At 48.9% G+C, this 15,225-nt stretch overlaps 1 long non-coding RNA gene across 3 annotated transcripts; it reads left to right on the top strand.

Moving 5' to 3' along the window:
- The first annotated feature begins 10,471 nt into the window (after positions 1 to 10,471).
- LOC149332904 (uncharacterized) lies at positions 10,472 to 12,779 on the top strand. 3 transcript variants are annotated; one of them, XR_016284912.1, is made up of 5 exons: positions 10,472 to 10,703; positions 11,476 to 11,532; positions 11,645 to 11,795; positions 11,912 to 12,077; positions 12,448 to 12,779. It is a non-coding gene; the product is annotated as an uncharacterized LOC149332904 (long non-coding RNA). The 3 variants fall into 3 exon arrangements; XR_016284914.1 differs by having other exon boundaries at positions 11,345 to 11,532; XR_016284913.1 differs by lacking the exon at positions 11,645 to 11,795.
- Positions 12,780 to 15,225: the final 2,446 nt, after the last annotated feature.

Raw genomic sequence — 15,225 nt, 5'->3', positions numbered from 1 at the left:
TGCCGGCGACGTTGGCGCTTCCGATGGTGGCAACCCGTTTCCGCGCGCTTGCCCCTTCTCTCTTTTCGGCAGCGCCCGTCTTTCTTATGCCTGCCTTTCCTCTTTCGGAGGCACCACTCTTTATTTAGCTTGCCTTTACTGTCCTTTCGGCGGCAGCACTGCTTGTCTATCACCTTGTGGTGATAGCTCTCTTTTCGGAACTGGCTGTTACTTTCCTTCCGGTTGCAGCTTTCTTTCTCGTGCTTTCCTATCATTTTCTCCTGAGGAAGCACATGCTGCTTTCGTCGCCTAGGTTCCTGTTCTCTGACAATGTCACTATGATTCTCAGCCGATTCACGTGCGCTACCTAGATCAGACCTGTCTTTAGCGCCTTTACTAGCGTCCTCCAAACTGCGTTCTTCCTCGTCAGCCTCTACGAGTGCACATTCGTCCTCATCTTTCTCGGACGGAATGACGTCTACCGCCCCTATGTCGTCTTGAACGTTCTGTTCTCCACTGTCGTCCAGCCCCTTAGTTTCTCCAGGCGCAGACGAACCAGTGTTTTCTACTGACTTTACTGCTGACACGCAGCTCTCGTCATGCTCCTGACGCGTTTCAGCCAATTTCGGAGGAGGGTCGGCTCTGCACTCAGTCGCGGTGTTTCCGCTACTGCAGCTACTTTCTGGAAAGTCGCAAAGCTCAGGGCAGTGCGAAAGCACGGGACTCGTTTCGCCTCGCTCGCTAGAGACACCGACGCACAACTCAACGTCCGCAAACTCTACATGCGCCCGCTTCCGTTGATCGTAAGTGTCGGGTTTCTGCATTTCTGCCGAACGCGCTGCACAACACGGTGTGCCGTCCTCGTTTACTTCGCTTGCGTCGGCGCAGGCGTTTTCATTAATGTCCAGACGGACGTCCTCTCTGCCCTGTTCGGCAATTTCTCCTGCTTTCGACAAGCTAGGAGATCCGCCTTCCGGTAACTCCGCCACAATTTCAATGGGCGAGACCTCTGTAAGTGCATCGTCCGATGCTGTGACTACGTTATCCGATGGTATAGAGGTTTTCTCGGTTGGCGAATGCGGGGCAATTCCCACTGTTACCGCAGCAGTTTCATCTGCCAAGTACGGACTACGTTCCTCTGTGCCGCACTGGCAGCTCTGCTCTACCGCTACGCACTCTACCTCTGTGTCCCGATCTTCCGAACCTTCCGCATTTTCGAGCCATTCTAAAATGTCGGCTTTAAACTGGTAGGGAAAATCGTTAAACGATGGGGTACTATTCTCTCGCAGGTACCTTTGGCGAAGGTCCCGCGGTGACACGTTATATCTCGCCAGTAAGAAGCTTTTCAGCTCATCGTAGTCCGCCAAGCCGTCGTCCAACAGGCGCTTGACAACGTCATACGCTTCGCTGGAAAGCAGGGCTACCAACTTCTGTGCCCAACCATTCCGCTCAACGCGCTTTCTCTCGCAGACGCGCTCGAACTCCGCAAGATATTTCGCCATATCTTCGGCGATCACGAAGGGCTGCGGCCTGTCTCTCAGCTGTTGGCCGTTAGTCTCATGCAGAGCGGACAATGTTTTATATCTCTCGAAATCGATCTCATGCGCTTCAAGCTCCAGGTCCATCAGTTTCTTAGCGCGGGCATGCCGTTTTATCTCAAGCTGCTTCCGTTTTTCTGCCTCTTCGAGCTCAAGCTGCCTCTGTTTTTCTGCCTCCTCGCGCTCACGTTCTGCCTGTTCGCGCTCAAGCTGCTTCTGTTTTTCAGCCTCTTCGTGCTCACGGCGTTCTGTGATCTCTTCCCAGGCCTCGTTGGCTTCCTCAGCCGTTACCTCCTCTTTCCGCATGATCTCAAGAATCGCATGCTTTCGTTTTGCGGGGCCCAAATCAATGCCCAACTCTTCACAAATTTCGATGAGTTCCTTCACTTTGAAGTTCTCCATCGCTCACAATAGCCTCTTGTAGTTTGCCCTTTTCTTAGAATTCCCTTGCCGTTCACTACTATAGCGCTACTAGTATGACACGCGCAAGTAATTCTTTCCAAAACGCCTCGTTTACTCCCTCTGCACCAGCTTCCGTTTCAAAGCGCTCCGACTTGGCTCGAAACAGCAAAGCTCTCCTACAGTGCTACACACACAAAGCCCTACTCTAGACTACAATCACGTGTGCTAGAGCAGTCTGGCGAATTGAGGGGAAAACATCAGGCACTCACCGCGCCGAGGTAGCTGACGCCGGTCGATCCCGCAGCTGCCATCCACTGTTGGGACTTAGAGTCCGAGCCAGGAAACGGTCGAGGCGACGGTGAGTCAAATGAACTTTATGTACAGTATGTACAAGGGCTTTTACATGATACAAGGGTCAAGAGCACCACGGGCAGGCACACAGAAGAAGGGCGGCCCCGGCGGCGAGCGTAGCTCCGGCGTGATGGCTCTTCTGCTGCCCGTCTGCTGCTCGGGTATAGTGCCTAGAATATACTGGCCAGGGTTGCCAGGTCCTAATCTCAAAAAATAGCCAAGAAAATGATAAAAGTAGCCAAAAAGTAGCCAATTTACGGCCATGGTCTCAAAAGTAGCCAGAATTGGCGCCAGGACACCTAAAAAACGTCACCAGAGGCAGGAAATTTACAGTTTAAAGACAGAGGGCAACCTATGGGGCAACAGTGCTTGTAAATAACTTGGAAGCATAAGAGGTATTTATGACATGACTTGTAAAGTGACCAGAATAAATCATTTTCTCTTCGGCAGAGCAAATACTTTGTGTTCTTTTGACGCAGTCATAGTTATTAATGCGTGAGCATTAGAGGGGACATGTCGCAATTTCGAGATGGGTAAACAAAGTGATGCCCTACGTGAAGCCCTACGTGAAGCCCTTGTGAGTCTTACGTGAAGGCCTGAAGCGTACGTGGAACTCTAGGAGTGGAGCACTGCCTACCAGATTATGAGTACTCTCCCCACCATGGCTTGTGGAAGTTAAATTACTGGTTGGTTGAAACTCGTTGCTTGGGAAGAGCAACCTGGGCACAAGCCCCACCAATGGCAGCACCTGCCATCGCAGGGCAACCACTGCACCACGGCGCCAGCAGTGGTAGGACTCTGAGCGATCAGTAAATGTAGATAATGACCAATTCCACATATCTGGGCACTAACCCATTAATGCTATCTCGTCATGCCCTTAAGACGGAGCTGAAGTCTGATTAAGTCGCCGATCTTTGTCTGAAGCCTGCTTGACGTGTAAAACCGAGCCTCAAACCGAAACCGAAGTGAAAACCGAAGTGCCTGCACAACTAATTCGCATTTGGCCTAACCCCGCTAAATTGTTCCCCATTTATCGACAACAAGGCAGGTACAACAGGATAATGGTGTTCATAAATAGCACTTCAAAAGTAGCCAAAAAGTAGCCAAGTAGCCAAGCTCAAATTTTTGTCGCCAAGAGCTCTCAAAAGTAGCCAATTTGGCGCAAAGTAGCCAAACCTGGCAACCCTGATACTAGCTAGTGTGCGCAGCGCGCGCGTTTCGTACGGGAGGGCGAGGCCCCCGCCGCGATGCCTGCGCGGAGAGGCCGCAAGGGGCGCTGCCGGTCGGGAGGGTGCGCGAAAGCCGCCGGACTCCTGTCGTCTGCTGTCGCGCCGATACCGCTACCTCGCGCGATTGCTCGTGTGAAATCAATGTTTGACAGGCATCATCTCTTGGATTGTGAAGCTGGAAGACGCTAAACGTGAGCAAAAACATCCTGAAATGTTAAAGGCTAAGCGGCAATGCAAAGAGAGGACGTGTTTTGTTCCGTTGTGTCGAAGCGGTTATCGGTCTAACGAAGAAAAGGCGTCTTTGTTCACTGCACCGGCGGACCCAGCACGGCTTGCTGAATGGGCGAATAAGATCAAGAGGGCAGACAGAAGGCTGATACCGAAGGCTGTCGGATGCGAAAAACATTTCGAGAACGAATGCATCGAAAGATCTTTTAAGATTACGGTGAACGGCGTTGTGAATGAACTCGCCCGAATGAAGCCACGTCTGAAGCCCGATGCTGTCCCTACAGTAGTCGAAAATTATCCACCTCATCTTGTACCTAAAAAGACGGTGAAAAGGAAGGTACCAAACATTTGCGACTAAGGACCAGCACCTAAACAACGGAAGCGAAATGTCGAGCTGGTGGATCCCGAGTTGTGCTCTGCAGTCGACGGTGATATCATACGCGGTTTGACTCTCATTGCGTCGCTCGTGGAGGTGCATCAGAGGAACTCCAGAAGCGTTCCGATTCCGAGCAGCCAGACATTGCTACAGGACCGGTGTGTGATAGCGAAGCGATACTGCAGTGTCCGTGCCCAAGTGATGTTCGGCACCCGTTCGATGGAATTCTGATTCCGATGACATGGATGAAGTTGCCTGCTGCGTCAAATGGCACTTTAACTTATGCCTGTTGCGAGACCGAAGCTGGTGATTTCTCGAAACTATTCATCGAAAGAATGGTGACTTTTGGAAAGCCTTTGAGTGAGCACGGTTCTGTAATTGCCACAATTTACTTCCGAGGAAGAGAAAAGGAAAAGCGCGTGCTTACAGCGCGCCATGAGGCAGAGACATTAATCAAAGAAATGGCTCTGCGTGGCCTCTGTAATGGATGTGGCATGATTCCTGTTGCAGGCAAGCACACTTCATACAGAAGTATATGTACTTTACAGAGAAATGCTTGCTGACCACCGATGGAAAAGGAGAGTCATGCTTGCACTTCAAATATTTACGGAAGCTCTCGCAGGACAACATGTACAGAAGAAAAAAGACGAAAGATGCTTGCAGTGACAAAAAAAAAATTCTCGTGCTTTGAGAAAGACAAAGAAATGCGTGGCCAATGCTCAGCAGCATGTGACACAAATGAAGGAGCAAAACAATGCACTGAGCAAAGAAGCACTCGAGACAAAAATACAGTCACTCCTGAAGAAGCAGCAGTTAGCTGTGAGAGCTTTCCTGGCCGCAAGACGAGAGTCTCTGAGAGGCATGCCTTATGACGATGCCTGGATTGTGGAATGTTTGCTAATGAGGATGTGGAGCCCAAGGCTCTACGAGCACCTTCGGAAGCAGAGCATTATAATTTTGCCTGGGCGAAAATGCTTGCAAAAATATCTGCAACGATTTAAGGGTGGCTTTGGTCTGAACACGAAAGTTTTTGAGGTTTTAAGCGAAAAGACCAAAAGCATGGACACGTTCAGCCGTAATCGTAACAAGTTCTCTTTACTTGGAACTTTTAAAATTTATATAAATTATAGGCGGCAATAGATCCATAATAGCGTAGTGTTTTATCTGTTTCCGTACTAATATAATCAAAAGCTGTAAGTTTGATATCCTGCCGCTGTGGCAAATATAAAATGTGCTACTCTATCACACTCAAAGTTAATCTGTGTAGGTGAAGCCTACACAGTGTCTATCTGTTGCTGGCTACCTGTGACAGCGCCTATCTGTTGCCACTACAATTGAATACGCGCTTTTTCGTACTTTCTGTTGGTCAAAAAGCATTACCCCCACTCGCACTTCCCTTTTGATTAAACATGCTGCATTCATTCTATTAAACCGAATTGTGTGCTTTGTGAAACGTGTTTTTTTTTAGTTTGAATTCCATCAACCGCTTACGCTCGCGTGTGCTTACATTTGGTTAGCGTTTGGTTTGGTTAGCTTTTTCCAACCCTCAGCGGCGCGACGCGTGCGAGAAACCGGCTCGCCCCGACGCGCGCGCTCACCCTACACCCTCTCGCACCACAGCGCCGCTATGCGGCCGCCGCGGCAGGCATCAACTCGGGAGCCACCGCGCCACCCGCGCTCAGCACACTAGCCAGTATATTCTAGGCACTGGGCCTCTTCGATTAACCGCTCTCGGGCAGCCCGCTGGCGGCCCGCAAGTTCTCCTCTGACAGGAAAACGCATCATGATCACGTGGGCTGGCGGCCACCGGAACCAGGAGCCGTCAATCACGGCGGCAAGCAAGTCGCGGATCACGGAGGGCAGATGCTCTCTCTAGCTTCGCATTCTGCGTCTCACGCGCGAAAGGTAGGAATCGGCTGCTTGGTATCGAAAACAACGACTCGCAGTTATTGAGGGCTGCGTGCCGCAGATTGCAGAACATGCAGCTGATCAAGCTCGCACTCGTATACATCGCCAACGACTACGCGAGCGTGTGCCTTCGGTGCACTGTGTAAGCTTCAAGCATAGGACGGAAAAACTGCCCGTGCGTTGTTTATCAAACGACAAGCCGTACTCTCGGATTATTGCGTGTTTGCTTACTACGTAGTAAGTATATGACTGGTATGACCGCCGACGATCGACCCTGGTGGACTCTGCTGTGGTCGTTGCGATTTCTACGCTCGTAACCTGCTTCCTGTAAGCTGTAAGCAGAAAAGAATCGGTATACGTTCGTTAAACTGTAGTCTGTCGGCCGCCGGCTTTTGCTGCGGGCAAGGAACGCATAATCTCGGCAAAAGCGCATATCAGCTTGTTGAACGTCCACCTAGAACAAGCGGGTGCACTGTATAAATTTAGCTGCGTCGTTTCTGTAATAATACAGCTTTATAGCAGAGAACTGGCACTGGAATGAAAGGCGTAAAGCCCTGCGTGTCGGCGCCTCGCGTTCCGCGTGTTTGCATGACGATCAGCGCTAGAGCTCATTTTTATCTCTTTTTTTAAATGAGCCAAACGCGAGGAGGTGCATGCCTAGGGTAATTCTCAGATATTTTGAGCATATGTGGCAGAAGGCCCGAGCATGAAGCTGTACAACAGTTGGCGACGACAGGATCAGTTGGCGCGACAGTCTCGAGCAATGTGCTCGTGAGGGCTTTTAATAAAGGACATGTTTTAGTCAAGCGTTTTTCAAAGCATATCCACTTTTGCACTGCGCCAAACGCAATGAAGACCTCCCGTATCGCGCTCAACCAACACTTCGTAAAACACGTTCAGCACATGCATACATGCGCGCGTCTGAACGCGTACTCGGAACTGGAATCCGGTTGCTCTCGTGAAAGGCCTCGAACAACATCGCAATATCCGCCGGGCGCATGAAATTAACAGCCGAAATATTTTGTGAATCAGAAGTATGCGATCGTAATATAAAGCGAGCAATTGTGCTTGCGAGGTGGTGAGACGATCGAAATATGATCGCGCATACGCACGCAAAACATATCAATAAACACCGAGAACTACCGCAAAAGGTGCCATTGCAGGCGAAACAGTCGATATGCACCGTGGCCTAGTCGAAACAAGCGCCTGCATCGCGCAAAACATCGCATGAAAAACCGCGGTCCTTCTAGTCCTTATAAAAATGGCCGCGCGAGCTTCCCGCTACCGTACACCTCTCTGTCGTCTGCTAGCTGCCCGAGCGCTGCCAGCACAAAATCGTCCTGGCGAGTCTGGCCGCCGGCTGGCAGCCCGAAACCGCCCAGCCAGAGAAAAACGAACGCGTTCCGGGCAGCCACCGGAAGTGGGCGGAGCAACCCGAGAAAATCGAGCGCGCTCGGGCAGCCCGCAAGCAACCCGCGGGCTGCCAGAGGCGGATAATCGAAGAAGCCCACTATAGCTCGGGTTCAGCGCGGCTCCGTTTTTATAGCCGCTGGTAACGGTTACGGCCGCCAGCCGTTCAAATCCTCCAATCACTGGCCACCGTTCAAATTAGACCAATGGTCGAGAGCCGGCGAGCGGCGGAGGAGTTCGCACCGACGGAGAGGAGGAGAGGAGCAAGGGTCCGTGTCGGCGCCGCGGCGTCGGGATGAGTCACGCTGCATGTCGCGACTTGTCCGAGAAAGTCTGGGCCTGCTTTGAGCGTCGGCGAGCGCGCAGCGCTTGTTTCCAGGGTGGCCAGCCAGCGAAATGGGAGCTCCGGCACTACAGCTCCCTTGCTTTCTCGCGCCGGCGGCGCGTCCTCATTGGTCAAAAGCCGGGAGTCACTTCGTGTGTAGAATCTCGTAATTTCTGGCATGGCGCCGCCACCGACGGGCGACCGGGACATTTCTTAGCGCACGCAAGGCCCTTTCCCCCGGCTAGCAGTAGAAGCGCCTCCGTCGTTCTAGAGCAGGGGTTCTCAAACTGGGTCCCGCGGGCTGTCTTCTTGTGTTCCGCGAGAACCCTCACTGGCCCTGACCCGGCAGCTGATATGAGACTGGCTCTGAGTGCTGCTGAGCCACGCTTTGACTTGCTCTCAAAATGGAAGCAGTACCACCCATCACATTAGTATTTGTATTAATCGGTGCAATAAACATTTAAATTTTGCAACTCTTGCAACTCTTGCAACTTTTGCAACTTTTTTAACTTGTGCAAAAATGCACTCGACAACATTGCTGGTAAGTGAAAGCGGGGGGTGGGGTTCCCTGGAACTTATTAAAGGCTTTTGGGGTTCCTCCAAGCAAAAAAGTTTGAGAACCCCTGTTCTAGAGAAATCGGCGTGTATGACTCATTCCCTCCGGCGAGCGGTGGTGGAGGGTGCAGCCACACACAGAAGGCTACCCACGAAACAAAACGTCTTACAAACGTCTCGGAACAGCTCCAAATGACTACAAACGTCTTGCGCTGCGTTCAAACGTCTCATAGATGTCGACAAGAAGTTTCCTCTGCGACGTCTCTTAAACATCTGCAGTCATATGTTTGCTGTGCAACTTCTGTGAAACATCTGCAGTCAGATGTTTTCTAGACTTGTTTCTAACACGTGGAACTTGAGACCACGTCAAGGAGACGCGCCTAGCAATCAGCAGAGAGTTGCCGCCGTAGATTAAACATGCTGTAAATCACGGCACATAAATTAGATGGCTCTCCTGCTTGACGTTTCGAAGAGTAGGCGCGCCGGTGCAAAGACCGCTCTTTGATATTCGAACACAGAAAGCGCGTTTTCTCCTACGGAGCCCGAATCACGTTCCACATCGAGTGCAGCTAACCCGCCACTCGTAAGGCTGGATTTAGGTAACATATAATGGCCCTGAAAGCCGACGGTAGTTACGCGAGCGAAAAAATTTGCTTCATGTTGCGAACGCCTCTGTTACGCCTCGGCTAGCTGGCGGCAGCACGCGGATTGACAGGCGCAGCGTACGCTGCCTTCGCCGCCTTCGCCGAGCTCGCTCGCGCGCTTATCACCCGCGCGCTATCGTGTCGGCAGATCTTGGAGGCAATAATCTTTCTTGAGTCACGCCGCAGCATGCTGCTTGGTGTCGCTCGCACGGTGGCGATGCAGGCTAGTTCAACGTTTTTAGATCCCTTTCAGTTTGAAAGCTGCGGTGCGCGGATTGTCGCCTTTTCGTTTCCTTCCGTGCGGTGGCGCTCGCCACGCTGTTTGCCCGACCAGCGTGGCCCTTCGCGTCTACGCCATGGTCACCGCCGCCTGATTTGGAGCAGCCAGCAGATATCAGCATGGAAGATATCAGCTGTCCTGTGCCAGTTGTTGGCAGTGACGCTTATCTAACAGTATAAAAAAGCTTCAAGCAAGGGTGCTTAAAGCATCCCACCAAAAAGATGCTAGAGTTTACCAACATTGTAAACAAAGCAATCCCGATTTCTTTGAAGGAAAGTCCCGTTTTTGAAAGGAACGTTTTTTGGGAGCTGCTAGACGAGCTTAAATTGCAAAACCTTGTTCGGCTTGGATGTGCAGAGCATATGGCCACTTATACATGCCAAGTGGTGCATTTTGTCATAGTGACACGCATCCACTTCTAGGCGAGAGACGTGAACCGTCGGCTAGAGAACAGAGAAATATTGTCATTGCAAATAAAAAAGCTCGCCTTCAAGTAGCCATTCCATTCGTGCTTCCGACTTAGTGTGTCTGCATTTAATGCTTGTCTGTGTTCAATGAAATTAACATTCTAAAAATGAAAGTGCAGTACGCTGCTCCTGTCTGTGCTATCATTGCAAATAAAAAGCTCTTCTATAGTTATTCCCTCCCTGCATCCAGCTAAGTGTGTCTGCATTTATACTTGTGTTCTCTGAAATTGGAATTCTAAAGAACGTGCAAAATGCTGCTCGCATGTGCGGTGCTTCGTTGATAATATAGCGCGGAATTTCGTGACTGATCTAGAAGCGGAACATCGCTAGTTTTATCCTTTCATTAATGTTTCGTGCATTCTCCCGAAGAAATATTGATAGCTCTACTCCAACATACGCATATCATCAGCGCTAAACGTCGCAAACGTGATGCGATAAAGCGCAATGCAAACGATTGGTTTTTTGCGAACTGGCATCAGCCTGCTCTTTATCTCACCCTTACTAGCCAGGTGAAACATTTCTTTAACCATGAGGCTGAAGTTTCAACGTGACAGCTCCAAAAGTACAGCAAATTTGAGTTCGACGTGTTCGCTCCCAATGTTATCGCGGATGAGAACAGGCTGTCACAGCAACTGCCAAGCGCGAGCGCTCCGGCGCCTCCGGGCCTACAGCGACAGCAGCGCCGCGTGGTGAGTGGAAACGGACGGGGGCCGCTTTCTCGGGCGCGGCGCGGGGGAGCTTGCAAACTGAAAGGGATCCAAAAACGTTGGGCTAGTTTGCCAAAGTGGTTTTAACCGTTTCAAGCAGTACTTCATTTCGCCATTTAGCGTTGCAGAGGCTAGCGATAGCTACGCGCGCGAAGTGGATGCTGCGTACGTAGTACGTTTCGTTGCGCACTTTTTTCCGCGTTGGTTGGCACTTCACGCCGCTGCAGTTCGCAGTTTCCCCTTTTTCTGCGGTATCGTTTACTACCAGTGTTGCACTGAGATGTGAGCCTCGTTTTCCGCAAAAGTAAGTAACCTTCCATTTCTTTTCTGTGGTGAAAGTGTCGGCCTTGCTTTAGCTAAGCCTCTAACGCGCCTGATTGAACGGTCGGCTTGTGTGTCACTCCTTTGGTTTACAAATCAGAAAACAGTATCAGCCAGTGCTTTACATACCAAAGTGCTATTTGAGCTTTTGTTAAGTGGATACAGCCAGGCTGCTCTCGCATGCGAGTTGCTTTCTTTACCAAGGCGGTGACAAGGTGAACGTGACAAAGCTTCAAACCAACCAGCTTTGTTTAAGCGTACGTTGATAAGGCGCAAATTTTTCCTAGACATTGATTAAAGTCTGTGCTCTATTGGATTCTGGCAGGGTTTTATTCTTGCCAAGAACTCTCATCTGGCCACCTGTGTGCTCTAATTCTTGCTGTGATTGCTGTCAGTGAAACTCGCGTTAAAAAGGCTTTGGTTATCTTCACTAAGGTATTTGTTTGGGCTAGTCGGTACATTGTTAAAACTGAAGGCACAGCGCACGAAGGACCGGTCCTGTCCTTCGTGCGCTGTGCCTTCAGTTTTTGGTTATCTTAACTGCGTCAAGCTTTTATTTCATTACGATTGAGAGCCCCGGCACAAAGGTAGTTCACTCAGTGGTGCTGCTCTGGATGTGTGAAGGCTGTTTGACAGTGCAGTGAAGTACTACGGCTCTTTGCAGGCATGGCAGCTTTTATTTTTTGGAAAATCATTGCGCCGTGCACAGCTGGCGTTGTCCCTGCTTCACTGTGTGCATTTCGTTTTGGGTACAGGCTGTTCAACAGTGGTTTTCAGAGGACCTCCTTGCCTGCTCAAATTCTCAAGTTTTGGTAAGCACGCTTTGCAGCTGACCCCTTTTCTTTCACTTCATGATTTCTTGTATAGGTCTGGGCTTTTTGCTAATGTTCATTCCACAAGCCCCATTATTTGTTTGTCCCTTAGAACCTCAAATGTTGGCCGGAGGAGCAAGGATCTGGTCTAGTTTCACGCAAATTAATCGCAGCACCTTGTACTTGGTTGTTCAGAAAACTTGGCCTGGAGATTGTTTCAGTTTTGAGGTGGGAATCTGGACAAATGCTTCTTGTGCAGTGGTGTAAGTAATCTCTTGCCCGCTGTTTGAGCTTCGTCGTACAGATTAGAAAGGGCTTGTTTGGCAATGCAGTGTTAGGAACCTTATACATATACACTTTTATTTGTCTTATCTTTCAGATGTGCCCTTGTGTGGCTGTCATGGAAAGGTCCAAGATTTAACCCATCTCTGGTGTATACTGAAGTGATGCAGGTATTACCAGGACAGCAGCATCTCTGCTATGTTTTCGTGCGACGGTGCAAGATGTCAACCATCAACCAGTTTTGATTCAGCCACATCTTGCAGGTAAGAGAAAGCCTGTTTGCAAGATGCAGCTTAGGAGGTTCTGTGAGTACAGTGTGCATCACAGTAAGGCAGTGCACTTGCTATTGACTGCTTGGCTTTCAGTGTCCATGCACGCTGTTTGAATTTTGATTCTGTTAAAGGCCTCCACACTGATTCACTTCTCGAGTTTATGGTGAGCCGTAGCACTCTGCTGAAATGCCGCTTGCAATGACATCATATGCATATATGTTTTTGGTTAGCTTATGTTATTGCCTGTGCTGTCACTCCTTGCCATTTCCTGGTCTTATTTGCTTCCGACTCCTCATTGGCCATTCTACATGCACCTGACTGACTGTGCTTTTGGTTACGCTTATATTTTTCACTTCTGCAGGCTGCTGAACAGAGCTGGATTTGACTTCCCCTTGTTACCGTCTAGTTGGCATCCTCCTTGCAAGAAAAGCGATGTTTGGAACACCTAGCCAGCTCTTCATTGCCGTCCACATCACAGCAATCATCAACGCATCCGTTGTAAACAAGGCCTGGGGCCGAATCAGTTTTTGATTTAAGAGTTGGTTGCTGCTCGACACTTTCCCGCCATCCAAGTGCTTACCGTTGTAATGTCAGCCAAACCAGTGTAGCTACCTCCTCCATGGCTTCTAACATTAATTTCCTGGTCCCTTTCTTTTTTTTGTGTGGGTGTATGCACTGGATTCAATAAAGAGTAACGCAGTGACTCAAAAGTGTGCTAGCACATGCATTTATGGCTCATTACTACAGCCATACATCCCTTGTAATGTGGGCTTATTGTTCGGGTCATTGCAAATCAGCTTTGAGTTAATTTCTGAGTGTATACCAGAAAAATGAACTATAACATTTTTAAAGCTTTAGAGGGTTTAAAGGCAGCACTAAAAATCAGCCTTGAAATGCGTAAGATATTACAGGCACCCATTTCGGAAAAAAAAGGAACGTCTAAAAAAATTCTAGAAAAGTTCTACCTCAGAAGTTTTCTAGCCGTATACAAACGTAGCTTTAGCAGAGCTAATAGAGGGCTAGTAAACGTCAAAGTCTAAAACACTGCTTAGATGTAACTACTTCTAGATGTGAAGCTTTTTTTTTCCGAGACTTTTTTTAGACGTCTATTAGCGCTTTTTGTGTTTCGTGGGTAGTCGCCCTCCAGGGGTGTCCTCCTGCTCCGTTTTACGACCGAGCTGGCGAGATGCCGTGCGCGCGGCGCTGTTTTGTTTTTGTTTAAAAAAATGATTTTTGTGACACATGATTTAAATGCATTACGCAACAGAGAGAGTGATGAAAGCACCAGAAGTCTAGACTCTAGACAAACTCGGGTGTGGATGTGCGATGGGAAATCAAAGCAGTGCTTGACACCAACCGCACGCTACCTTTGCATCGCCGTCTATTAATTGTTTTGCATACGACAATTTGTTTTTTTAGCTCTAATTCTGTCACCAGAGCAGTGCAACGCTGCATTGTGCGAGCAATTCCCTCTGAAAACAAAGGCGAGGCCATCTTGTCATTGTTGTCAGAGAAAAAAAAAAGAATTGGAATTCAGTGTAATTGTGTTGGAATGAATGAGTCATGCCCATGTTTTGTGTGATATGAACTAAAATTCTCGCCTCTCAATCACTGCTTTGTAAAAAGCATGTCTGTGTGTGCTATGCCAGAAGGTTGGCTGAGTACGTCTGCATGGTTCTCGTCATGGTGTAAAAGTCATGTTCGAAGAGGTTGTGCTGCCAGATTGCTCGTCATACAAAGTTTGCACACGTGCTCAGCACGCATTCATATTCACTTCTGTCATGTGGTCATGTCGTGGGCAACGACATTTACCTTAATTTTGCGGGAGACTGTCCACACCCAGTGTATGATCAGGGCACACTATTGGCTGAACTTCTAAAAAGATTTATTTTATTAGACTGTCCGCGCCCAGTGCAAGAAATCGTATTGGGCATTCCATGCTATATTGGGTGACATTGGGAAAGTTCTATAGTTAACACCTCGATCATTTAGAATAGTAAAATTTTAAATTTTAAACATGCATAGCTAGCCCACAGGCTGAACACTGGGATTTGTCATTTTTAGGCAAAAAAGGAAATACAACTGGCCATACAGCTCGAGAAAGTATTTTCAACATAGCAACTGGATATATGGAGATGGTACTTTCAGCATGCTAACATTTTTGTTTGTTTTAAAAAGTCTTGACAGTGCCTATGAAGTATGAAGTGCCTTGACAGTGCCTTAACAGTATGAAGAGAAGTTACAGCGATTATTCAGTTACTCATACTGATAGCTTTACGAGGTCAATGACTTCGATCTTTGTTTCATGATGGATATGACCATTGTTTTTTACCTACCCATGTACTACTCGATTCATTACATGCTCATGAGTTCACCACAGTTTTAAACGAAATGGTTTGAAAAGAGCTTTTTGTTGAGCGAAAAGTGAAACACGCGGCATCTGACACAGCATTAAGAGGCTGGCTCAACAGTTGCCGATTGGTTGTGCAGCCCGGTATGACTGCCGACAACTGCAGACTATTTTTCTGTGAAGTGGTTGTCCGTGTCTTGTATGCTTGGAAGCTTTGGTCCACCTCGGCCTCCCTGTGCAAATTTATGTTGATCTTCTACATTTCTGTGTATATAAGAATATGAGCAAATGCACTACTATTTTCGTGTTATATTTTGTTCACATCAGTAAAAGTAGGGTCCTTAGAAATACTTGCTAGCTCCCTACAGCACCAGTTGGCTGCGCCTCTGATGAATGCGCGGGGGCGCTGCGTGCATTCATAACTCTGTGCCTGCAGCAGCGTGCCGTGCCTGCCATCTGCCATGGCAGCGGAAGTGTGGTGCAAATGTGTTGCGCTCTGCTTCTTGGTTGCGAGTCCGGAATACTGGTGTTTGATGCTAAACGTGAGCGAATTGAGACAGGTTTGAAAGCCTATTTAGCATATTGTTCGGCACTTGTCGGGAACTAATGACCATTTGAATGCAGCTCAGTTTTTGGTTACTGTTAATGCACTCGCATTTTACAATCTTGCGAAACCACCACAGTGAAGTTCGCGGTGCTGTATTTTGTTTGCCGCATCCGGTCGCGTTAGTGGAATGCCCATTACGTTCTTTCTCTTGGGCCCTCTGCACAACCGCACAGAAGGGGTGA

The sequence above is a fragment of the Amblyomma mixtum genome, chromosome 8, assembly GCF_055824585.1.
Source record: "Amblyomma mixtum isolate Tamu chromosome 8, ASM5582458v1, whole genome shotgun sequence".
NCBI classification, from domain to species: Eukaryota; Metazoa; Arthropoda; class Arachnida; order Ixodida; family Ixodidae; genus Amblyomma; species Amblyomma mixtum.
Note: the sequence above shows the minus strand (reverse complement) of the source record. Positions and strands in the feature narration are given on the sequence as shown.